Source organism: Hordeum vulgare, chromosome 1H (assembly GCF_904849725.1).
Source record: "Hordeum vulgare subsp. vulgare chromosome 1H, MorexV3_pseudomolecules_assembly, whole genome shotgun sequence".
Lineage (NCBI taxonomy): Eukaryota > Viridiplantae > Streptophyta > Magnoliopsida > Poales > Poaceae > Hordeum > Hordeum vulgare.
The window spans coordinates 451,140,088-451,165,250 of NC_058518.1; positions in this window are offsets into that span (position 1 = coordinate 451,140,088).

Here is a 25,163-nt window from a genome sequence, read left to right on the forward strand (position 1 = left end):
GCTACCAGGCTTGTGGGCCCCTGGCAGCTCCCCTCTGGCACTTCTTTCGCCCAGTATTTTTTATATATTCCCAAAAAATTCCATGTTGATTTTCAGGGCATTTGGAGTTGCGCAGAATAGAGGACTTAGACTTGCTCCTTTTCCAGTCCAGAATTCCAGGTGCCGGTATTCTCCCTCTTCAAATAAATCTTGCAAAATAAGAGAGAAAAGGCATAAGTATGGTACCACAAAGTATAATAAAAGTCCATAAAGCGATAAATATCAACATAAAAGCATGATGCAAAATGGACGTACCAGGGTCCATCGGGAGGGTCCACCTGTCCGGGAGGGCTACATGGGCTGAAAAGGGAGAGGAACCATCCCCTGGTCGGCTAGTGCGCCAAGGGGAGAAGGCCCAAGGCGCAAGGAGGCCAAACACTAGGGCGTGGTGGCTACCTTGGGTCGCAAGCCACCCCCTAGGGCGCCGCCCCCTCCTCCTCCTAGGGTTGCCGCACCATCTAGGGTTTCCCTAGAGGTGGCCGCACCCCCTCTCCCTCCCTCCTATATATAGTGGAAGTATTGGGAGGGTTGCAAACACAATTCTCTCTCTTCCTCGGCGCAGCCCTACCTCTCCATCTCTCCTCCTCCGCGGTGCTTGGTGAAGCCCTGCCGGAGAACCACGCAGCTCCATAGTCACCACGCCGTCATCATGCCGGAGCTCTCCCTCAACCTCTCCTCCATCCTTGCTAGATCAAGGCGTTGGAAACGTCACCGGGTTGCACGTGTATTGAACGCAGAGACGTCGTTGTTCGGTGCTTAGATCGGAATCCACCGCGATCTGAATCGCTACGAGTACGACTCCATCAACCGCGTTCTAGCAACGCTTCCGCTTAGCGATCTTCAAAGGTACGATGATGCTCTACTCCTTTGCTCGTTGCTGGTTTCTCCTAGATAGATCCTTGTGTGACGTAGGATTTTTTTTTGAAATTACTACGTTCCCCAATAGTGGCATCCGAGCCAGGTTGTATGCGTAGATTATGTGCACGAGTAGAACACAAAAGTTGTGGGCGATGATTTTGTCAATTGCTTGTTGTCACTAGTCTTATCTTTTTCGGCGGTATTGTGGGATGAAGCAGCCCGGACCGACTTTACACGTACGCTTACGTGAGACTGGTTCCATCGCCTAACATGCACTTGGTGCATAAGGTGGCTAGCGGGTTTCTGTCTCTCCCACTTTAGTCGAATAGGATTCGATGAAAAGGGTCCTTATGAAGGTTAAATAGCATTGGCATATCAACGTTATGGCTGTCACGTAGGTAAGAAGCGTTCTTTCCGGAAACCCAAATCAGCCACATAAAACTTGCAACAACAATTAGAGGACGTCTAACTTGTTTTTTGCAGGGTATGCTATGATATGTGACATAGCCAAGAGGGTGGGATGTTACTTATGTGATGTATGAGATTGATCATGTTCTTGTAATAGGATTCATGACTTGCATGTCGATGAGTATGACAACCGGCAGGAGCCATAGGAGTTGTCTTAATTTATTGTATGAGATGCAATGCCATGTGGTTTCTTTACTTTATTGCTAACGGTTAGCTATAATAGTAGAAGAAATAGTTGGCCAGACGACTTCACGTAGACACAATGATAGAGATCATGGTGTCATGTCGGTGACAATGATGATCATGCGATGCCCCGAAGATGGAGATCAAAGGAGCAAATATGATGATACATCTCCGTCGTATCTACTTTTCCGAACTCTTTTGCCCTTGTTTTGGACTCTAATTTGCATGATTTGAATGGAACTAACCCGGACTAACGCTGTTTTCAGCAGAATTGCCATGGTGTTGTTTTTGCGCAAAAATAGAAGTTCTTGGAATGACCTGAAAATTTACAGAGAATTTTTGTGGAATATATAAAAAATACTAGCGCAAGAATCAGCGGAGGAAGTGGAGCGTGGAGCCCACAAACCCACCAGGCGCGGCCCCCCCTGGCCGCGCCTAGCAGGCTTGTGGGGCCCACATCGATCCACCGCCTCCAATCTCAGCTCTATTTAGTCTGTCTCGCCCGGAAAAAGAATCAAGGAGAAGAGTTCATCGCGTTTTACGATAAGGAGGCGCCGCCACCTCCTGTTCTTCATCTGGAGGGCAGATCTGGAGTGCGTTCTAGGCTCCGGAGAGGGGAGATTGTCGCCATCGTCATCACCAACCTTCCTTCATCGCCAATTCCATGATGCTCTTCATCGTTCGTGAGTAATCTCATCGTAGGCTTGCTGGACGGTGATGGGTTGGATGAGATCTATCATGTAATCGAGTTAGTTTTGACGGGGATTGATCCCTAGTATCCACTATGTTCTGAGATTGATGTTGCTACTACTTTGCCATGCTTAATGGTTGTCACTAGGGCCCGAGTGCCATGATTTCAGATCTGAACCCATTATGTTGTCGCCAATATATGTGTGTTCTTGATCCTATCTTGCAAGTTGTAGTCACCTACTATTTGTTATGACCCGGCAACCCCGGAGTGACAATAGCCGGAACCACTCCCGGATATGACCATAGTATGAGGAGTTCATGTATTCACCAAGTGTTAATGCGTTGGTCCAGTTCTTTATGAAAAGGAGAACCTTAATATCCCGTAGTTTCCATTAGGACCCGGCTGCCATGGGAGGGATGGACAATAGATGCCATGCAAGTTCTTTTGCCTAAGCACGTATGACTACATACGGAATACATGCCTACATTAGATTTATGAACTGGAGCTAGTTACTTATCTCTCCGTGTTATAACTGTTGCATGATGAATAACATCCGGCATAATTATCCATCACCGATCCAATGCCTACGAGTCTTTTCCTACTGGTCCTTGCTAGGTTACTTTGCTGCTACTGCTGTCACTGCTGCTACTGTTACTCTGTTGCTACTGTTGTTACTCTGCTGCTACTGGTTACTGTTGCTACTACTGCTATCACCCTACTTTGCTACTGATACTTTGTTGCAGATACTAAATCTTTCAGGTGTGGTTGAATTGACAACTCAGCTGCTAATACTTGAGAATATTCTTTGGTTCCCCTTGAGTCGAATCAATAAATTTGGGTTGAATACTCTACCCACGAAAAATGTTGCGATCCCCTATACTTGTGGGTTATCAAGACCTTTTTCTGTCGCCGTTGCCGGGGAAGCACAACTCTATTCTCTGAGTCACTTGGGATTTACGTCTGCTGGTCACTGATACGTCTCAAACGTATCTATAATTTTTATGGTTTCATGTTGTTATCTTGTCAACTTTGCATGTTTTGTATACCTTTTATATCTTTTTTGGGACTAACTTATTAATTCAGTGCCAAGTGCCAGTTCCTTTTTTTCTGTGTTTTTGACTCTTTTCTGATCTGATTTTGGAATGGAGTCCAAATAGAATAAAATCCCCGAAATAAATTTTACCAGAACAGAAGAAGATCGGAGGACTTGAGGGCCAAGGTAGGGGGGCCACAGGGAGCCCACAAGCCGTGTTGCCGCGGCCAGGGGGCCCGCGGCAACCAGGCTTATGGCCTCCCTGGCGCTCCCCTGCCCTAGCTATTTGGCCTATAAATTCCCTAAAATCAAAGAAAAAATGAGGGCATCCACGAAAACACTTTTCCGCCACCGCAAGCTTCCGTTTCCGCAAGATCTCATCTGGAGACCCTTTCCGGTGCCTGCCGGAGGGGACTTTGGAGTTGGAGGGCTTCTACATCAACATCATCGCCTCTCCAATGACTCGTGAGTAGTCCACTTCAGACCTACGGGTCCGTAGTTAGTAGCTAGACTGCTTCTTCTCTCTCTTGGATCTTCAATACAAAGTTCTCCATGATCTACATGGAGATCTATCCGATGTAATCCTCTTTGGCGGTGTGTTTGTCGAGATCCCATGAATTGTGGATTTGTGATCATATTATCTATTAATTATATTTGGGTCTTTTCTGATTTCTTATATGCATGATTTGATATCCTTGTAAGTCTCTCTTAGTCTTGGGTTTTGTTTGGCCAACTAGATCGATGATACTTGCAATGGGAGAAGTGCTTGGTTTTGGGTTCATACCGTGCGGTGACCTTTCCCAGTGACAGAAGGGGCAGCAAGGCACACGTCATGTTGTTGCCATCAAGGGTAACAAGATGGGCTTTCATCATAGATTTGAGATTGTCCATCTACATCATGTCATCTTGCTTAAGGCTTTACTCTGTTCTTTTGAACTAAATACACTGGATGCATGCTGGATAGCGGTCAACGTGTGGAGTAATAGTAGTAGATGCAGAAAGTCTCGGTCTACTTGTTTTGGACGTGGTGCCTATAGATATAATCATTGCCATAGATAACGTCATGACTTTGCGCGGTTCTATCAATTGCTCGACAGTAATTCTTTCACCCACCGTCTACTTGCTTTCATGAGAGAAGCCACTAGTGAACACTATGGCCCCCGGGTCTATTCACAACTATCGTCTCCACTTTCACTTCTACTTTGCTTTGTTTACTCTTTGCTTTCAGTTCTCACTTTGCAAACAATCTATAAGGGATTGACAACCCCTTCATAGCGTTGGGTGCAAGCTCTTTGTGTTTGTGCAGGTACTTGTGACTTGACGCGATCCTACCACTGGATCGATACCTTGGTTCTCAAACTGAGGGAAATACTTACCGCCGCTATGCTACATCACCCTTTCCTCCTCAAGGGAACACCAACGCAAGGCTCCAAGGCCGCGGGGAAATTCTTTGCATATTTGCCAAGGAAGTCCCTATAGGTGTAGCCCGTAGCAGCAGGATTCCTGGCGCCGTTGCCAGGGAAGGTCTGTTGTCGCAGTAGCAGAAGGATTTCTGCCGCCGTTGCCGGGGAGGAGAGATCAAGTCAAGATCTATCCAAGTAGATGTCACAAACTCATCTCTTGCATTTACTTTTTTTCCCAGTTCCCTCTAGTTTTCCTCTCCCCCACTTCACATTTGCCGTTTTCATTTTCCTTTTTCGTTTGCCTTTTTCGTTCGCCCTTTTCTATCGTTTGCCTTTACATTGCTTGTGTGCTATGTGCCTTCAATATGCTTGCATCTTCTCCTGCTGAAAATCTAGTGATATGGATCCTCATCCACTTGCTAATCTCTTTAAGAGATCCACTTATGTGGAACCAATTGCTAGTGAATTGAATGCACTTGACTATCTTTATGGAGTTTTGCTTGAGATGCGTGAGTCTGAAAATCGTGATGAAGAAACTTATGAAGTGATTCACGAGGGCTCCTTGAATGAAAAGCATGATTGCAATGGTTTCACTATAAATCCTATGAGTGACAATCATGCTAAAAATATGCAAAACCCTAAGCTTGGGGATGCTAGTTTTGCTATGTCCCCTACTTGTTGCAATAATCATGATTGGGGTGATGATCTTTCTTATGATCTTGAAAATTTGTTCAAGCCTCATGATGATTATGATATTTGCAACAATATTGAAAGTGGGATTGGAGAACTCATGACATTAGTTGATGACAATCCCGCTATTTTTGAAGAGCGTCAACTTTGCATGCATGTGGATCATGAAAATAATATCCTTTGTGATAGCTATTTTGTTGAATTTGTTTATGATCCCACGTATAATTGCTATCAGAGGGGAAAATATTGTGGTAGAAACTTTCATGTCACCAATTTACCTCTCGTTATGTTGAGGTTGCTCTTGTCTCTTTCTTCTTCCTTGCGTATGGCAGCTATTGGTTGTCTTGACAATTTGTTTTCCTATAAAATGCCTATGCATAGGAAGTATGTTAGACTTAGATGTGATTTTCACATGCTTTAGGATGCTCTCGTTGTGCTTCAATTCTTGTCTTTTGTGAGAGCATCATTGAATGCCTAGCTAAGGGCGTTAAACAATAGCGCTTGTTGGGAGGCAACCCAATGAATTTATCTTTTTCCTTCTGTTTTGTGTTTTCCACACTTTCATAATTCTATTATGATTGTGTTTTTTGTGTTTCTTTTGCGTTTGTGCCAAGTGAAACCGTTATGATTAGTCTTGGGGATGATCGTTTGCTCGTGCTGAAAAAGACAGAAACTTTCTGCTCACGAAAAGAATTTTCAATTTCTTTTCTGTGAGAGCTTTTGAGTTGATTCTTTTTTCTTCTGATTTCTACACAAATTCTTCAAACTGTCGTAATTTTTCAGAATTTTTGAAGTACCAGAAGTATACGAAGTATACAGATTGCTACAGACCGGTCTGCTGTTAACAGATTCTGTTTTTGTTGAGTTGGTTGCTTATTTTCATGAAACTATGGATAGTATCGGGGGGTATTAGCCATGGAAGATTGAAAATACAGTAACCCAACATCAACATAAGTAGAATTTAAGTTTGCTATAGTACCTAAGGAAGTGGTGGTTTGCTTTCTTATACTAATGTTATCACGAGTTTCTGTTTAAGTTTCGTGTTGTGAAGTTTTCAAGTTTTGAGTGAAGTTCTTATGGACAAAGAGATAAAGAGTGGAAAGAGCTCAAGCTTGGGGATGCCCAAGGCACCCCAAGTTTATTCAAGGATGCCGTAAAAGCCTAAGCTTGGGGGTGCCCCGGCAAGGCATCCCCTCTTTCGTCTTCAATCCATCGGTAACATTACTTGGGGCTATATTTTTATTCACCACATGTTATGTGTTTTGCTTGGAGCATCTTGTATCATAGGAGTCTTTTATTTTTGTTGTGTCACAATCTTCCTTGCTGCACACCTACAGAGAGAGACATGCACTCACCGTGATTTTGTCGAGCTTCACTTATATCCTTTGGTTAGACAATTCAGCTCACATGTGCTTCACTTATATCTTTTGAGCTAGTTGATTTTGCTCTGTGTGCTTCACTTATATATTTTAGAGCACGGAAGCGCGTGGCTTGGTAGTTGATCTATGCTATGAAAGTAGTCTCAAAAGCGTTAGTTATCCAAAGGGATATGAAAACTTCCACCTTCATGTGCATTGAATAGTTAGAGAAGTTTGATCAATTAGTTTTGAGTTGTGGTTGTGGTAATATTGAAGTTATACTAGTAAGGTGTTGTGGATCTAGAAATACTTGTGTTGAAGTTAGTGATTCCCGTAGCATGCACGTATGGTGAACCGCTATGTGATGAAGTCTTAGCATGTTAGTCTATTGATTGCCATTCTTTGTGTGGCGGTCGGGATCGCGCGATGGTTTATATCTACCAACCCTTCCCCTAGGAGTATGCGTTGAATGCTTTGTTTCGATTACTACTAAAACTTTTGCAACAAGTATATGAGTTCTTCATGACTAATGTTGAGTCCATGGTTTAGATGCACTTTCACCTTCCACCATCACTATCTTCTTTAGTGTCGTGCAACGTTCGCCGGTGCACAAAACCCACCATTAGCCTCCCTCAAAACAGCCACCATACCTACCTACTATGGCTTTTTCAAAGCTATTCCGAGATATATTCCCATGCAACTACCACCATGACATGTGCCATGTAGCGACCCGACTCAAGACGAGTCAAGCCTCTGTGTTTCTGTGCCATCCCTGGATCAGTATGTTGGCACACACAGTACATCAATGTATATATCAAAGTGCAATCACATGTAAAATAGCGTAAAACTGATATATACCTTAAATATCTCAGCGGAAGCAGTCAAGGGAGTGGAGTCCCAATAAGCACCAACGGCAAGTTGAGTGTAGACCGTAACCCTGAATCGTACTCTTACTCGTTGAAGAAAAATATCTGCAACATAAGACGTTGCAGCCGTGTAGGTCAGCATATTAAATATGCCGGCAAGTCACATAAGAGAGGGGTAAAATGTCATCTATACTATATGCATATGTGGCAGGTGGGGTTGTAAGTTTTAGCGTAAAGCAAATTTTTCTCCTACAACAAGAGAGGGCTAAAGGCAAAATGTTACTACATTGTTGGTTGTTAACGAGATAGTTCCGCCAACCAGTTCTCGTACCCGAGTTGTCAATAATTATCCTCATCAAATAAATTTAATGGTGTTGAGAAATCCAGATAACTTCAGTTCCTTTGGCTCAAGTTGTCCATGACCGTGGACACGGCTAATCGATTAGGTTTGAGTACTCTGCAGAGTTTTGCACACGTTCCCCACAAGATTTCATCGCCTTCGAGTATGTCCTCGCACTTCAGGGTGTTTGAAGTCCGGATGATCAAAACATGGTCTTTCAACGGGTCCCTCTGAATCCCTATCGGTGCCCATCCATTCCTACTGTTCGTCTACATCTGCTAGCACCGCCTCTCCAGAGTCGCCGCGTTGTCCAACCAAGCCAGAGCCCATAATGACTTGTGGCTGTGCAGGTAAGCCTTGGGTCTTGAAAATATCCATCCGTCTCTTTGAGCCTGGGTGAAGCTTTCCGCAGGATGACATGGCCTCTCCAGCATCCCGGGCATCCACTTGGTTCTCCAGGGAGCCGATCAACCGTCCTTCACCCAGAGTTTCATTGCGTCCGAGGTCTTGAAAATCTTGTCTTAACCGGTCTTGATTATTTAATCAACCTCGCATTACTCGTGTTATGTACTCAACCGAAATCCCGTCTACTCAAGCATAGCAATATGAAATTTGTCGTCCCGGGGCCAAGTATCGGGGATGTTGTGTGCCTACCACATGATACTACAATATATACTAAAATTTCCAAGTACCTAAGCAGCATGCAATTTGGGCATAGGATGGTAGAACTACGATGCATAAAACATAGGTGATAGTATGATCAAAGTGACTTGCCTGGTGATGTTGACGAAGAAGAATTTCTCGAGAAAATAACTTGATAGACTACTCGTCACTCTCCGATGAAATCTATATAGCAAACATATCATTCACATAAGCAGTCATACTAGCAATCCTTCTAGCAATCAAAACAAAAGAGAGAGAGCGAATAAGAAACCGAAAGAAACTTCATATAAGACTAGGGAGTCTTCTACTACGTCAAACACTAAATAGTTTTTCCTAACATAAAATAATAGCAAGGAACTAGGATATAAGTTTAACTAAGATGAAATAAAATATTTTTCACAAAACTATTTGAAAGTATTCCCAAACGGGATTTGAAACAATGCGGAAACCAATTGCACGTTACTAAGGAACTAGAATTGATTTCATGAAACAAATAAATATAAAATAAAAACTTGTTGCAAAACTACAGTTAACTAACATAAACAAAACACAATAATCTTTATGAAATAATAAAGAAAATATTTTAAAAACAATTCTAGAAAAGAAACTAGCCGAAATCCTAAAAGAGGTGAAACAGAAATTGTTTCACATGAAACAGTGAGCTAAAATACTCAAACAAATCTGACATTTTTACCACTGATACATAAGACGACTAGTGATCAGTACCAAAAGGAATCAAATTAAAAGCTATTTTTAAACTCCTGGAATATGCAAAACAAGGTTTAAACTAAATCTGATCTACCTTATATTTGAAAATTTCAAACATAGACAAATTATATGTTTTAAAAAACTACAGAAAAATTGGAGTCTACTCGAACAAGCATCAATGTCATTGGACTTCAGGATCAAAAGTTGTGGCCAAACCAAAACAGAAACTTTCTATTTTTGCAATTTAGACAGAAAAACTGAGGCTAACTAGTAACTAACAGAGGGGTACACGTGGCATGCTACCATAGGCTGCGGAGGGCGTTTGTTGCAAGGCTAGGAGCAAACGGCCGAAGCTAACCAAAAACTACTGGCTAAAAGAATAAGTGAAAATAAACCGCTGGTTTTCTACTCTAAACCGAAGAGGTACTATAGGATCTAATCTATACCCTACATCTAAGATCTAAGGGCTATAAAGAAAAACAAAAGAAAGAACAGAGAGATGGGGGGCTACTCTAAACAAGGGAAGAGGGTCGCCGGCGAGGGAGGGCTCCGGGGGGGTGGAGAGACGGGGAGGCGGCGGCGGTAGTCCTCCTCCTCGGGGAGGCGTCGGGCGGAGCGGGGTGGCTCGGGTGGCGCTCCAGGGAGGCGGCCGAAGGTTGCAGCCGTGCTGCTGCCGGCGAGGGACGGCTCGGGCGGCGGGGGTGGGGCAGGGTGGCGGCGAGGGTGGGAACGGGGGCGGCGGAGAGGGGCAGTACTTATAGGCCTGAGGGGCGGTGAGGAAAGGAAGGGGGAGAGAGGAATCGGGGTGGAATCCCGAGTTCTGGGGTACTGGCTCGGTTTCGGTCTGGGAATTGGAAGGAGGAAGGAGGTGGTGACCGACGGGAAGGGGAGGGTCGGTCGCGAGGTCCAGTGGTCATAGAGAGGAGGCGGGGGAAGGAAAGAAAGGTTGGCCGCTATTAAGGGGTTTGATCCCTGGCGGCGGGGGATTCGGCCCAATGGCCTATAATGCGCTCACGCGGCAGCTGAAAACAAATCAGAACTTTCCTATTTTCTATATCTATTCCGAAATAGAAAACAAAAGCGAATAAAAGGAAATAAATAAAAATATTTAATATAGGGTATTATATACCAAAAAAATCAGAAAAATATCCTCTACCCGAATAACATTTTTCCAAAGCAAAAATAAAAACTTTAAAAAAAATGTTTTTTCAGAAATTCCTCAAAATGCTTTATTTTCTTTTGCAAATAATTTTCAAATGACTCTCTATGTTTTAGGGTGCAAATAACATTCAAAATGCCCGGGTATTTGAGGGTCATGTTCCTCCGCTCTTTTATGTTTGACAGAAGGTATTTCCCGGCATTTCTTGCACGAAGAAAACAAATAAAAATGCAAGAGAATTCGAATGTAAATATCTCCGTTCAAATTCTTTATAGTTGAAGAAGTCATGTCATCTTCTCTCGTTGCTTTTTTAAAATATTGAATTTGAATTCACCGGAGAAGGGGAAAGTCATTTTATTCCCTCTCATTCAAAAGTTTCGAAAAGTTTCAAATTTCACACAAGTTTCAGTCACTCGGGCAACCAACAAACAATCAATCTAATAATTATATTAACATTCCAAAATTTATAATTTTGGGATGTTACATGCCACCACTTCTACATTGCCATTGCATGATCATAAGATAGCTAGCATGATGTTCCCATTGATGTCTATGCCATGCTAGATCATTGTCACGGTACACTACCGAAGGCATTTCATATAGAGTCATCATTGCTCTAAGTTTTGAGTTGTAAGTGTGATGATCATCTTTGATGGAGCATTGTCCCATGTGAGGAAATAAAACAGGCCAAAGATGCCCACCAAAATATTAAAAAAAAATATAGGCCAAAGAGCCCACCAAAAAAATGAGAGAAAAAGAGAGAAGGGACAATGCTACTACCTTTCCACACTTGTGCATATTAAGCACCATGATCTTCATGATTGAGAGTCTCTCGTTTTGTCACCACCATATAGCTAGTGGGAAATTTTCATTATATAACTTGGCTTGTATATTCCAATGATAGGCTTCCTCAAAATTGCCTTAGGTCTTCGTGAGCAAGCAAGTTGGATGCACACCCACTAGTTTTCTTTAAGAGCTTTCACATACTCTTAACTCTAGTGCATCATTTGTATGGCAATCCCTACTCATTCACATTGATATCTATTGATGAGCATCTCCATAGCTCATTGATATGCCTAGTCAATGTGACCATCTTCTCCTTGTTTTCCTTGCAACCTCCACCACACTCCACTCCACTTATAGTGCTAAAACCATGGCTCACGCTCATGTATTGCGTGAGAGTTGAAAAGGTTTGAGAAAGTAAAGGTGTGAAAACAATTACTTGGCCAATACCGAGGTTGTGCATAATTTAAATTTGTGGTGCAAGGATGATAGAGCATAGCCAGACTATATGATTTTGTAGGGATAACTTTCTTTTGGCCTAGTTATTTTGAAAGTTCATGATTACCTTTCTAGTTTGCTTGAAGTATTATTGTCTCCATACGAATAGCAAACTATTGTTTTGAATCTAATGGATCTGAACATTCACGTCACATAAGAGGAGTTACAAAGGACATCTATGCTAGGTAGCATGAAAGCATCAAAAATTCATTCTGTATCACTTCCCTACTCGAGGATGAGCAGGAGTTAAGCTTGGGGATGCTTGATACGTCTCAAATATATCTATAATTTTTGATGGTTTCATGTTGTTATCTTGTCAACTTTGGATGTTTTGTATACCTTTTATATATTTTTTGGGACTAACTTATTAATTCAGTGCCAAGTGCTAGTTCCTATTTTTTCTGTGTTTTTGACTCTTTTCAGATCTGATTTTGGAACGGAGTCCAAACGGAATAAAATCCCCGAAATATTTTTTTCCAGAATAGAAGAAGATCGACGGACCTGAGGGCCAAGGCAGGGGGCCACAAGGAGCCCACAAGTCCTGTTGCCGCGGCCAGGGGGGCCGCGGCAACCAGGCTTGTGGCCTCCCTGGCGCTCCCCTGCCCTAGCTCTTTGGCCTATAAATTCCCTAAAATCGTATAAAAATGAGGGCATCCACGAAAACACTTTTCGACCGCTGCAAGCTTCCATTTCCGCGAGATCTCATCTGGAGACCCTTTCTGGTATCCTGCCGGAGGGGACTTTGGAGTTGGAGGGCTTGTACATCAACATCATCGCCTCTCCAATGACTCGTGAGTAGTCCACTTCACACCTACGGGTTCGTAGTTAGTAGCTAGATGGCTTCTTCTCTCTCTTGGATCTTCAATACAAAGTTCTCCATGATCTTCATGGAGATCTATCCGATGTAATCCTCTTTGGCGGTGTGTTTGTCGAGATCCGATGAATTGTGGATTTGTGATCAGATTATCTATGGATTATATTTGAGTCTTTGTTGATTGCTTATATGCATGATTTGATATCCTTGTAAGTCTCTTCGAGTCTTGGGTTTTGTTTGCCCAACTAGATCTATGATTCTTGCAATGGGAGAAGTGCTTGGTTTTGGGTTCGTACCGTGCGGTGACATTTCCCAGTGACAGAAGGGGCAGCAAGGCACGCATCGTGTTGTTGCCATCAAGGGTAACAAGATGGGCTTTCATCATAGATTTGAGATTGTCCATCTACATCATGTCAGCTTGCTTAAGGCGTTACTCTGTTCTTTTGAACTTAATACACTAGATGCATGTAGGATAGTGGTCGACGTGTGGAGTAATAGTAGTAGATGAAGAAAGTATTGGTCTACTTGTTTTGGACGTGGTGCCTATAGATATAATCATTGCCATAGATAACGTCACGACTTTGCGCGGTTCTATCAATTGCTCGACAGTAATTCGTTCACCCACCGTCTACTTGCTTTCATGAGAGAAGCCACTAGTGAACACTACGGCCCCCGGGTCTATTCACAACTATCGTCTCCACTTTCACTTTTACTTTTCTTTGTCTACTCTTTGCTTTCAGTTCTCACTTTGCAAACAATCTATAAGGGATTGACAACCCCTTCATAGCGTTGGGTGCAAGCTCTTTGTGTTTGTGCAGGTACTTGTGACTTGACGCGATCCTCCCACTGGATCGATACCTTGGTTCTCAAACTGAGGGAAATACTTACCGCCGCTGTGCTACATCAGCCTTTCCTCTTCAAGGGAACACCAACGCAAGGCTCCAAGGCCGCGGGGAAATCCTTTACATATTTGCCAAGGAAGTCCCTATAGGCGTAGCCCGTAGCAGCAGGATTCCCGGCGCCGTTGCCAGGGAAGGTCTGTTGTCGCAGTAGTAGTCACTATGAAGAATCTGAGAGATCCAAAAACCAAAGTCTTTCCCTCAACTACGAGGACAGGTAAGGAACTGCCATCTAGCTCTGCACTTGATTCACCTTCAATTATGAGTAAGTTTGCGACACCACCTCCTGCTAGAAATCTTGATATGTCGCCTGTGCTTGATGATGCTATGCTTGATACTGCTTTGCCTGATGATGTTATGCTTGATACTGCTTTGCCACTTGGTGCATTCCTTGATGCACAAATTGCTAGAGTTGCTTCTAGATGTGATGATACTTCTGAAACTGTTGATACTATTGAAGTAGAACCTGCTATTTTGCCTGCTAGACCTAGCTCTCCTATATATGAATTGCCTGATATGCCTGAGTGTTATGTTATGGAGGGATAGATAGCTGTGGATTTTCTTGCGTGTAAGGATAGCTGTGATATTGAGAAATTACTGCTCAAGTGGAAAGAAAAATCTCTGAACGCTAGGATGAAATACGACCTGAAGTTTGCTACTTTGCCTATCTTTGTGACCGATAAGGATTATGAATTCTCTGTCGACCCTGAGTTAATCATTATGGTCGAATCTGATCCTTTTCACGGTTATGAGTCTGAAACGGTTGTAGCCCATCTTACCAAACTTCATGATATAGCCACCCTATTCACTAGAGAGGAAAAGATCCGCCACTACTATATCCTCAAGCTGTTTCCTTTCCCGCTAAAGGATGATCCTAAGACCTGGTTCACTTCTCTTGCTCCTGGTTGTGTGCGTAGCCCCCAGGATATGGTATACTACTTCTGTGAAAAATATTTCCCTGCCCATAAGAAGCAAGCTGCCTTGCAGGAAATATACAACTTTAAGCAAGTTGAACAAGAGAGTCTCCCACAAGCTTGGGGGAGGCTCGTCCAGCTGCTGAATGCTTTGCCTGATCACCCTCTTGAGAAGAATGAAATACTTGATATCTTCTATAATGGACTTACCGATGCTTCTAAGGACCACCTAGATAGTTGTGCTGGTTGTGTTTTTAGGGAACGAACTGTAGAACAAGCTGAGATTCTATTGAATAATATCTTGTGCAATGAGAATGCTTGGACTATTCCCGAACCACCTCCTAAGCCAACTCCGAAGAAAAGAGGTATTCTATTCCTTAGTCCTGAAGATATGCAAGAAGCTAAGAAATCTATGAAAGAGAAAGGCATTAAATCTGAAGATGTCAAAAATCTACCACCTATCGAAGAGATTCATGGTCTTGATAACCCGATACAGGTAGTAGAGGTAAATTCTCTTCGTAGATTCGATGAGAGTGATATTCCTTTTGATAAACCTGCTAGCTTATGCTTGGATGAATTTGATAACTTTGTTGCCAAACAACAAAGTTTCAATGATTATGTTAGCACACAATTGGAACAGAAAGCTCGTATGCTTAGTCATTTAAGTGCTTGTGTGGACAGAAACGTCAGTGATCTTAAGCTCTTGAGTAAACATGCCTCTATGGTTACTACTCAAGTAGAACAAGTACTTAAAGCTCAGAATGACTTGCTCAATGAATTGAATGACAATTCTGTCAGAGCGGTCACTAGAGGCGGTAGAATGACCCAGGAACCTTTGTATCCCGAGGGTCATCAGAAGAGAATTGAACAAGATTCTCAAGGAGTTAACACTAATGCACCTAGTCATCCTAGAAAGAAGAAGAAATATGATAGGAACATGCACGCTAGCAACCTTGTTGCTGCTACACCTGAGAGTCCAAACGATGTCTCTATCTCTGATGCCGAAACACAATCTGGTGATGAACATGAGCCTAATGATGATATCAATAGTGATGTTCATGAAGATCCTCAACCTAGCAATGATAAGGATGTGGAGATTGAACCTAGTGTTGATCTTGATAACCCACAGCCTAAGAACAAGAGAGACGATAAGAACGACTTCGCTGCTAGGAAGCATGGTAACGAAAGGGAACCATGGGTTCAGAAACCCATGCCCTTTCCTCCCAAACCATCCAAGAAAAAGGATGATGAGGATTTTGAGCGCTTTGTTGAAATGATCAGACTTGTCTTTCTGCAAATGTGTTTGACAGATATGCTCAAAATGTCTCTGTATGCTAAGTACATGAAAGATATTGTGACTAATAAAAGGACGATACCTGAGGTTGAGATTTCCACCATGCTCGCTAATTGTACATTCAAGGGTGGAACTCCTAAGAAACTAGGTGATCCTGGAGTGCCCACTATACCTTGCTCCATTAAAGGCAACTACGTTAGAACTGTTGTATGCGATCTTGGAGACGGTGTTAGTGTTATGCCTCTCTCTCTCTCTTTATCGTAGGCTTGAACTGGATAAGTTGACACCCACTGAAATCTCTCTACAAATGGCCGACAAATGAACTGCTTTCCCTATCGACATTTGCGAGGATGTGCCTGTTGTGGTTGCCAATGTCACTATCTTAACAGACTTTGTTATTCTGGATATTCCCGAGGACGATGCCATGGCGGTCAACCTCGGAAGACCCTTATTAAACACTGCGGGGGCTATTATAGATTGCAACAAAGGCAATGTCACTTTCCATGTCAACGGTAATGAGCATACGGTGCACTTTCCAAAGAAACAATATCGAGTACATTGCATCAATGCTATCGAAAAAACTTCATCGATTCTTACTGGGAGCTTTGAATGCCCTATTCCTCCTGTTAAGATGAAGTATGATTTTCTTGCTGGGGAGATGCACATCCCCATTGAGGTAACCTAGTGACTATTCGAAAATTCTCCGTTCTATTTTGCGATTCGAAAAGGTTTGTCAAGGAGACTTGAGCAACCTCATTGACGGATTTATTTCGATGACCATGAGATGGATGAATCGAGGAGTCACAAACCTCTGTTTCAAGATTTCACCTTCGGTTGCTTAGAAGAAAAATGATATATTTAGTTTAGTTTTCCCTGTTTTCTGTTTTAGCGTCCCATAGAAAAGTACCCCGAAAATAAAAGTTCTCCGAACGTCTTGAAAATTAAGTATGATTTTTTCTGGAATTTTTGAAAAATATTGAGACGAAGAGCTAGTCTGGGGGCTGCACCAATGGGCCACAAGCCCTGGAGGTGCGGGCACCCCCTGGCCGCGCCTACCTGGCTTGTGGGGCCCACATGCACCCCCTCCACTCATTCTAGCTCCCATCTGCTTCTCCTACCTCCAGAAAAAATCGTTTCGTAGCTCAAACCCGTGTTCTTGCTCTTCTTGCTGGGATTTTTGATCTCCTTGCTCAAAGCACCATTCTTCGAACTGTTTTGGGGACATTACTCCTTGGTAAGTGACTCCTCCATTGGTCCAATTAGTTTTTGCTCTACTGCCTTATACTTCGCATATTTTTGCTGCCTTGGTGACCCTGTTCTTGAGCTTTGCATGCTAATTTTAGCTGGTTCCAAGTAGTTTTGATGTGTAATATGGCCTCTAGGCACTTGTGGGAGTAGTTGCTATGAGTTTTGTTGAGCCTTGTTCACTTTTCCTTAGAGTCACTAAAAATTTTAGAAATTTTCAGAGATAGAAAAGGGAAAAGATGAGGAGGTTCTTAAGAGGTTCTTCAAGCCGTGACCCCAAGGATGATGGAAGTGAGAAGAAGCCCAAGTATCTGGTCTCTCGAGTTGCAGAAGTTCGAGCGTGTGAATGGCCAAGCGATGTGTTCTTACGCGCCGCCGAACTTTATGAGGACTTTTATCACTTGGTGGAGAACGCAGACCTTACCGCCTTCGTTGAAGATAAGTGACTGCAATACCTCCTCCTCACTAATATTTTCGTGCAAAGCTTTAACTTCTATCCAATGAAGAATCCTCCTATGGTTGAGTTCAAATTATATGATATCCCCCAGCGCATGTCACTCCAGGATTTTTGCAATGTTTGCAAATTACCTTATGTTGGGGATATTCATGAACCTCGTCCACGGGACTTGGAGGCTTTCATCGATACTATTGTTGTAGGAGAGGAGAGAGGAGTGTCTTGCGCTAGAGCTGCTAGCATACATTTTCCCGTGCTTCGGTACTTCTCATTATTCGTGGGAAAATGTTTGATTGGCCGTGGGAAAGCTGGGTCCCTTAGCTCCCCAGATCTTGCGGTCTTGCGCGAAGCCCTTTATAATGATAAAACTTATAGCTTGGGCGCTATAGTAGCTCAACGGTTGAACACGAACCGTTCTAAAGGCGTTGTCTATGGAGGTATCTATGCTACCCGTCTTGCTAGACATTTTGAGATACCTATTAGACTGGACGAGGAAGAAGAGATTCTTCTTCCCGAGAGATATCTAGATTATGCTAGCATGGTTCGCCATGACTTTCTTGATAGAGATATAAATAGAATGATGATTTATAACCTCGTATTTAGTCAGGGTACTCGTGAGACTATTACTTTGCCTGCTCCTTCTTTGTTCAATCTTCAAGTAGGAAGGTACATTATTATGCCCTCGGACATCTACGCATATTTGGGCTTAGCCCAACCACACGTGCCCGTGCCCGAGCCACCAGTCAAGTACCAGACGCCAATTTATTAGTTGGAGCCAGAGGAGCTCACACAGCAGTGGCATCCTCAGTCCACTCCGGAGTACCCCAGAGCTGGTTATTTCCCTCCTTGGGAGTAGACCAACTTAGGCCAAAAGCCTAAGCTTGGGGTAGTACGTGTTTCTCACCGACTTTACATTCTTGCTTATGCTTTCACTTTGTTTGTCGGTGTTCACACTTTGCCACTGTATCATCCATGCTAGTTTATTTTCTTTTTCTCGTTTTCTTTTCGTGTGTCTGTCTAGTTTGAGAAAACCCAAAAAGATTTTATTTTTCTTCTTTTGCTTGTTGGGAGCTTTCCCGTGTAAATAGTTTTTCTTTTTCTTTGGGTCAAGGTAGAAGACCATGGTTACAATGTTTAGTGGCTCTCGCATGCATACCTATTTATCTGTTAAAGAGCCATATTACTTTGTCTTCTCCTTTGTGTTTGCCTACAGATTCCAGCTTAGTTCAATGCACGAGCACTCTTATTATTGTTCACATCATTCGGTCGTGCAAGTGAAAGGCAATAATGACGATATATGATGAAGTGACTGAGCCTGGAAAAGCTGCTATGAACTCGATTTATTTTGTTTTTGTAAATATGACTAGCTCATCGTTCCTGATTCAGCTTTGTTGTGAGAGAAACATGTTTGCAATGACAACTTAGAGATCATAGTTTCTAATGCCATGCTTAATTAGCTAGGAGCTTATAATGGTTTGTCTTGGTTGCCAACATGAATTTTGAGATGACTATGATGTAGTATGATAGGATGGTATCCTCCTTGAAATGATTCAAGTGGCTTGACTTGGCGCATGTTCATGCATGTAGTTGAAACAAAATTAACATAGCCTCTATGTTATTCATGTTCATGGTGATTTATGTCCTACTCATGCTTGCACTCAATGTTAGTTAATCTCATTGCATTTTGATGACTATTGTCGCTCTCTAGTTGGTCGCTTCCCAGTCTTTTGCTAGCATTCACTTGTACTAAGCGGGAATACTGCTTGTGCATCCACTTCCATAAACCCAAAGTTGTTCCATATGAGTCCACCATACCTACCTATATGCGGTATCTACCGGCCGTTCCAAGTAATTTTGCATGTGCCACTCTCTAAACCTTCAAGAAATAATCTGTTTTGCATGCCCGAACCGCTCATGTGGTGACAGGGGGCTATCAGTATCTTCCACGCTAGGCGTGTTATCCTCGATATGTGTTTCGTCACTATCATTCACGAGAAAGGGGCCGGTAATTGGAATTCCCAGTTCCATGCTCAAATCAAAAAGATAATTGCAAACAAAACTCCCCATGGATTGATGGTGGTATGGACAGCACCCGAGGATTCGGCTAGTCGTGGAGTGTGATTGATCGGTGGTGGGGGAGTCATAACTTTACTTTTCTGTTTGGGAACCGCCTATAGCATGTGTAGCGTGGAAGATGGTGAAAACTCTTAGTCACTGCGTTGACAATGAAAGCATGCCACCCAAAATTATTATCTCTGTTTTAAAAGCTTGAGCTCTGGCACCTCTGCAAATCAATGCTTCCCTCTGCGAAGGGCCTGTCTATTTATGTTCCTCTTGAGTCATCCTCTTCTTATAAAAGCACCAATTAGAGAGCACCTGTGTCATTTTTATGCTTTGCTTCTAACCGTATTGAGTATGACTGTGACTGGATCTTCTTTGCCATGAATTACAATGTTTAGTCAGCCCTTCGTCTTTGAAGGTGCTCTGCATTTATGTTTTGCGGTCTCAGAAAGAGCTAGCGAGATACCATCTGTTCGTACTGCTTCATGATTGTTTTGATTGAAGTGTTGACATTTGAGACTTATTATTATTTCTCGCTAGTTGATTATGCCATTGATATGAGTTTACCGTGAGACCTAGATGGCATTTGCTTATGTGGTTAGCTTGTGATCTTGCTGAAATTCTGGTTATGAGTTAGACATAGTTGCAACAACAAGATCAAACAGAGTTCGTAAAAGTTTTTCTTTTGTCTATTTCAGTTTGTCAACTAAATTGCTTGAGGACAAGCAAGGCTTTAAGCTTGGGGAGTTGATACGTCTCCATCGTATCTACTTTTCCGAACTCTTTTGCCCTTGTTTTGGACTCTAATTTGCATGATTTGAATGGAACTAACCCGGACTAACGCTGTTTTCAACAGAATTGTCATGGTGTTGTTTTTGCGCAGAAATAAAAGTTCTCGAAATGACCTGAAAATTTACGGAGAATTATTGTGGAATATATAAAAAATACTGGCGCAAGAATCAGCGGAGGAAGTGGAGCGTGGAGCCCACAAGCCCACCTGGCGCGGGCCCCCCCTGGTCGCGCCTGGCAGGCTTGTGGGGCCCACAACGCTCCACCCTCTCCAATCTCAGCTCTATTTAGTCTGTCTCACCCGAAAAAAAATCAAGGAGAAGAGTTCATCGTGTTTTACGATACGGAGGCGTCGCCACCTCCTGTTCTTCATCTAGAGGGCAGATCTGGAGTCCGTTCTGGGCTCCGGAGAGGGGAGATCATCGCCATCGTCATCACCAACCTTCCTTCATCGCCAATTCCATGATGCTCTTCACTGTTCGTGAGTAATCTCATTGTAGGCTTGCTGGACGGTGATGGGTTGGATGAAATCTATCATGTAATCGAGTTAGTTTTGACGGGGATTGGTCCCTAGTATCCACTATGTTCTGAGATTGATGTTGCTACTACTTTGCCATGCTTAATGCTTGTCACTAGGGCCCGAGTGCCATGATTTCAGATCTGAACCCATTATGTTTTCGCCAATATATGTGTGTTCTTGATCCTATCTTGCAAGTTGTAGTCACCTACTATGTGTTATGACCCGGCAACCCCGGAGTCACAATAGCCGGAACCACTCCCGGAGATGACCATAGTATGAGGAGTTCATGTATTCACCAAGTGTTAATGCATTGGTCCGGTTCTTTATTAATAGGAGAACCTTAATATCCCGTAGTTTCCATTAGGACCCCGCTGCCACGGGAGGGATGGACAATAGATGTCATGCAAGTTCTTTTCCCTAAGCACGTATGACTACATACGGAATACATGCCTACATTAGATTGACGAACTGGAGCTAGTTACCTATCTCTCCGTGTTATAACTATAGCATGATGAATAACATCCGTCATAATCATCCATCACCGATCCAATGCCTATGAGTCTTTTTCTACTGGTCCTTGCTACGTTATTTTGCTGCTACTGCTGTCAATGTTGCTACTGTTACTCTGTTGCTACTGTTGTTACTCTGCTGCTACTGGTTACTGTTGCTACTGCTGCTATCACCCTACTTTGCTACTAATACTTTGCTACAGATACTAAATCTTTCAGGTGTGGTTGAATTGACAACTCAGCTGCTAATACTTGAGAATATTATTTGGCTTCCCCTTGAGTCGAATCGATAAATTTGTGTTGAATACTCTACCCTCGAAAACTGTTGCGATCCCCTATACTTGTGGGTTATCAGATGATAATGGCCATATCACAACACTATAAGATTGCATGTGATGTTTATCATGTTTTTCATCTTATTGCTTAGAACGATGGTAGAAAAGATAAGATGATCCCTCATACAAATTTCGAGATAAGTATTCCCCTAAGTGTGCACCATTGTGAAGGATCGTTGTCTCGAAGCACCACGTGATGATTGGGTGTGATAGATTCTAACGTACGCATACAACGGGTGTAAGCCAGATTTACACACGCAAAACACTTAGGTTGAATTGATTAGCCTAGCATGTACAGACATGGCCTCGGAATACGGGAGACCGACAGGTCGAACATGAGTCGTATGGATGATACGATGAGCAGGGAGATTCTCACCATCGATGACTAGTCCGTCTCACGAGTTGATCGGACACGGGCTAGTCGACGTGGATCATGTTTCACTTGGATGACTGGATGGATGTCGATCTAAGTGGGAGTTCATTATATAATTTGATTAGATGAACTTAATTATCATGAACTTAGTCTAAAATTGTCTTTACAAATATTGTAGATCCAATGGCCAATGCAAATGTCAACCTCAATTTCAACGTGTTCCTAGAGAAAACCAAGCTGAAAGATGATGGAAGCAACTATGTGGACTGGGTCCGTAATCTAAAGCTCATCCTCATTGCATCCAAGAAGGCATATGTCCTTGATGCGCCGCTAGGTAACCCTCCCATTCTCGCGGCATCCCAGGACGTTCTGAACGCGTGTCAGTCACGCAGTGATGACTACTCCCTGGTTATGTGCGTCATGCTTTACAGTTTGGAACCGGGGCTCCAAAGGCGTTTTGAGCTACACAAAGCATATGAGATGTTCCAGGAGCTGAAACTAGTTTTTCAAGCCCATGCCCGGGTCGAGAGATATGAGGTCTCCGACAAGTTCTTTAGTTGTAAAATGAGGAGAATAGTTCTGTTAGTGAGCACATACTCAGAATGTGTGGGTTGCACGGCCGTCTGACTTGAACTTCCGGATGATGTGGTCATTGACAGAATCCTCTAGTCACTTCACCTAGCTACAAGAGCTTTGTGATGAACTACAACATGCAAGGGATGGAGAAGACTGATACGTCTCCAACGTATCTATAATTTTTGATGGTTTCATGCTATTATCTTGTCAAACTTTGGATGTTTTATATGCCTTTTATATCTTTTTTGGGACTAACTTATTAACTCAGTGCCAAGTGCCAGTTCCTATTTTTTCCGTGTTTTTGACCCTTTTCAGAGGAAGATTTGAAACGGAGTCCAAACGGAATAAAATCCCCGAAAAGATTTTTTCTGAAACAGAAGAAGATCGGGAGACTTGAGAACCAAGGCAGGGGGTCCCCAGGGACCCCACAAGCCCCCAAGCCCCGGCAGGGGGGAGGCCGGGCCTCACGGGCTTGTGGGCCCCCTGGACCTCCTCTGCCCTAGGTTTTGCGCCTACATATTCCCTAAAATCCCAGAAAAAATCAGGAGATCATCGAAAATACTTTTCCGCCGCCGCAAGCTTCTGTCTCCGCAAGATCCCATCTGGGGCACGTTCTGCTGCCTTGCCGGAGGGGGGATTCGGACATGGAGGGCTTCTTCATCAACACCATGACCTCTCCGATGATGCGTGAGTAGTTCACCATAGACCTATGGGTCCATAGCTAGTAGCTAGATGGCTTCTTCTCTCTCTTGGATCTTCAATACAAAGTTCTCCATGATCTTCATGGAGATCTATCCGATGTAATCTTCTTTTGCGGTGTGTGTTTGTCGAGATCTGATGAATTGTGGATTTATGATCAGATTATCTATGAATCTTATTTAAGTTTCTTCTGATCTCTCTTATGCATGATTTCATATCCTTGTAATTCTCTTCGAGTTGTGGGTTTTGTTTGGCCAACTAGATCTATGATTCTTGCAATGGGAGAAGTGCTTGGTTTTGGGTTCATACCATGCGGTGACCTCACCCAGTATGCATCGTGTTGTTGCCATCAAGGGTAAAAAGATGAGATTTTCATCATTGGTTTGAGATTATCCATCTACATCATGTCATCTTTCTTAAAGCGTTACTCTATTCGTCATGAACTCAATACACTAGATGCATGCTGGATAGCGTTTGATGTGTGGAGTAATAGTAGTAGATGCAGAAAATATCGGTCTACTTGTCTCGGAAGTGATGCCTATATGTATGATCATTGCCTTATTTATCGTCATGACTTTGCGCGGTTCTATCAATTGCTTGACAGTAATTTGTTCACCCACCGTAATACTTGCTATTTTGAGAGAAGCTCTAGTGAACACTATGGCCCCCGGGTCTACTCCACACCATATTTTCAGCCTTACACTTTTGCTTCGTTGCACTTTCCGCCTTCAGATCTCACTTTGCAATCAATCTTGAAGGGATTGACAACCCCTTTATAGCGTTGGGTGCAAGCTCTTTTGTGTTTGCGCAGGTACTCTGGACTTGACGAGATTCTCCTACTGGATTGATACATTGGTTCTCAAACTGAGGGAAATACTTACTGCTCCTATGATGCATCACCCTTTCCTCTTTAAGGGAAAAACCAACGCAAGCTCAAGAGACGATAGAAGGATTTCTGGCACTATTTTCGGGAAAGGACTTTTGTTGCCGTATCAGAAGAATTTCTCGCGCCGTTGCCGGGGAGTATCAAGTCAAGAACTCATCCAAGTAAGTGTCGCAAACTCATCTCTTGCATTTACTTTGTTTGCCAGTTGCCTCTCGTTTTTCTCTCCCCCACTTCACAAATATTTGCCTTTTTCGTTTGCCTTTTTCTCTCGCCTGCTCTTTGTTCGCTTGTGTGCTTGCTTGATTGCCGAAGTCACCATGAATGAGAACACCAAACTTTGTGACTTCTCGAATACTAATAATAATGATTTTATTAGTACTCCGATTGCTCCCGCCACTAGTGCGGAGTCATACGAAATCAATGCTGCTTTGCTGAATCTTGTTATGAAAGAGCAATTTTCCGGCCTTCCTAGTGAAGATGCCGCATCCCATCTCAATACCTTCATTGAGCTTTGCGATATGCAAAAGAAGAAAGATGTGGATAATGATGTGATTAAATTGAAGCTTTTTCCTTTCTTGTTGCGAGATCGAGCAAAAACTTGGTTTTCGTCTTTGCCCAAAAATAGTATCCATTCTTGGGATAAGTGCAAAGATGCTTATATATCCAAGTATTTTCCGCCGGCTAAGATTATCTCTCTCCGTAATGATATCATGAATTTTAAGCAACTTGCTCATGAACATGTTGCACAATCTTGGGAGAGAATGAAATTGATGATTAGAAATTGTCCCGCTCATGGTTTGAGTCTTTGGATGATTATACAAATCTTCTACGCTGGCTTGAATTTCGCTTCTAGAAATATCTTGGACTCCACCTCAGGTGGAACGTTCATGGAAATCACGTTAGGAGAAGCCACAAAACTCCTAGACAATATCATGACGAACTACTCTCAGTGGCACACTGAAAGGTCACCTACTAGTAAGAAGGTACACGCTATAGAAGAAATTAACTTTTTGAGTGCTAAGATGGATGAGTTAATGAATATGGTTGCTAGTAGA